The following is a 2,533-nucleotide window of genomic DNA, read 5'->3' as shown; positions in this document are numbered from 1 at the left end:
AAAAAAAAAAAAAAAAATCACTTAGCATTCTTAACATTTTGTAACTGATAATTTAATTTCTGGTTTAAAAATGTATAATATGTTTAACAAGTGTATTTTTAAATATTTTTATTTATTTACTATTTTATTATTAAATACATTTTTGTTTTATTTATCTGGATTTTTATTTATCTATCTGGAGGCCAGAGTTTCACATAATCTCTATGTACAATGCTTGTTAGTTAAAATTATGTTTTTGTAATGTTGCTATACAGATAAACTCATAATAATAAAAACAGAAATGTTCAGTACATATATAATTTGTCTGATAATTACAGATTTCAGAAACTATTATACAAAAATATATTGCATATTGTACTATACTGTACCAAACAATACTGCAAGGTTATTCCATGCCACTTCATTCTAACTTTTATTCCTGCTTCCTGTTAAATAAAAAAAAAAAAAAACAAGCATCATTTTCTATAAAACTGATTAAAGGAAATGTCTTCACCTTTAAAAACTTTGCTGGTTTATCAAATTTAATCAAGGCTTTGCGCGTTGATGCTCCACTGCACACACACACACACACACACACACACACAAACACACACACACTAAGCACTCCTCTCCTCACGGGACAGGCTTTTAGTGCTCTAGTCTCATGCAGTATTTAATTGACCCCACACAGGAAGCCCAGCGGTTCCAAATGCACTCCTTCCCCCATCACAAAAGAAACACCATGCGTGCCTGCAAGTATGCCAACAGCTCCACAGACACCACGATAAAACAGAAACCTATGCATATTCCACGTGAATCTAAAATATGTTCTGCATAACAAACATATTTTCTTTGGATGGAGAGACTGAGAGAAAGAGTAACAACCTCAGCAGAGTCAAAATAACATTCTGGCCTCAATAAGTGACATGTCAAGCTGCTTAATTTCTGCTAAAACAAGCTGTTATTTATCCACTTGTGTGAGATTCAGTTTTTATTGCATTGAATATTTCATATTTAAAGTTTTTTCAGACCACACTGCTAAACCAAACTGAATATTCATCCCAAAGTCTGTGAAACATCCACTAAACACACTTTAAGCATTTCTGGTTGTGCTAAAGGTTAGAGAAGTGGCTGTACTCACTCAGTTGGAGGTGTGGAGAGAGTACACACTCTCACAGCTAGCTGGTCATGATGCCCCTCTCCAGAGCACAAGTGAAGTGTACTGTAGCATCAAACTCCGGTTCCCTCTCTTATTCCCCCTCCCCCTGCACATTAGGCAGTATCTATCTCATATTCTCTCTGTCTTTTTCCTTTCTCAGCTCCCTCCCCTTCTCTCTCTCTCTGTCTCTCTCTCTCTTTCACCCCACGTAGTCCTTTATGCCTCTGTGTTCTCTCGTTTTTCTCACACCACACTGACTCAAAGAGTTCATTCATGATATGAAGGTTATATATCAGATCTATGCCATTGTTTATTTTTGGATTCTCCGAGATATTAAAGTTTATAATTAAAAGTCAGATATGAACCAGTCAAATATATCCAAGAACACATTAATTTTGTAGCTCTATTGCAAGTGTCTTCTACCTTTTTAAAGCCAAGGACCCCTTGGTGAATAGAGATCATATAATGATCATATTGCAAAGCTATTAAAATGTAATTTTTGATATGTAAAGTCATATTCATGTACATTACATTTACATATTAATACTCAATTCTTAATTTTTTTTAAATATTTTGAATGAAGAAGGGACAATGTGACATTTAGTGGAAATTTAGCTTGCTTAATGTTGTATTTTTGTTTAACATATATTTTCTCTTTCTTTTTTTTTTACAAATAAAAATAAGTATAATTGACCGACCAGACCACTTGTTAAAGACTCCTGCTACTCACTCATACTTTGTCAAAAACTGAAATTGATGTCTATTCATCCTCCTACATAAGTTATGTTGAAACATCTTAGATAAACCTTCTTATTTATTTAAATCTCCATTATGTCTCTTTAGCTGTGAAAGAGTAATTTTCTTCATATTTTTCTTATTTAGAAATACACATTTTTTTGCAATACACATAATGTACATAAGAATAAAGTTTATTTTTCTAACCCAGATTTTTCTTGTTTGAAACATCAACTTCACAATTTTGTTAGATTTATACATAAAACACACTGTATTCAAAAATGTACTGCTAGTTTTGCATTAACTTTACGGACATTTCTGTAAACCCTAAAAGACAACGCTTTGCAGTGCAAAATTAAAAATACAGGTAAAACACCTGTAAAAAATCAATATGGAATATTCCTTCATATTAATACAGTACATTGTGTTTTTTTTTTTTTTGAGTGCAGAAAAAATCAACAGGATAAGAAAAATCTGTTATCCTAAAAGTATTATTATCATTAACAATTCTTCTTAAAGCAAATTTGTCTAGTTTTAAAATTGCTGATATATATTTTTTTAGCTGAAAACAGGTATGATTCAGTGACAGTGCTGTGGTTTGGGAGAGAATGCTGGGCTGTCAGGTGTCTCTTTTTTCTGTGTTTATGTCAAATATGGGAA

Source organism: Sinocyclocheilus anshuiensis, unplaced genomic scaffold, assembly GCF_001515605.1.
Source record: "Sinocyclocheilus anshuiensis isolate Anshui unplaced genomic scaffold, SAMN03320099.WGS_v1.1 scaffold32, whole genome shotgun sequence".
Lineage (NCBI taxonomy): Eukaryota > Metazoa > Chordata > Actinopteri > Cypriniformes > Cyprinidae > Sinocyclocheilus > Sinocyclocheilus anshuiensis.
The sequence above is the reverse complement of the archived record's forward strand: the minus strand, read 5'-3'. Positions refer to the sequence as shown.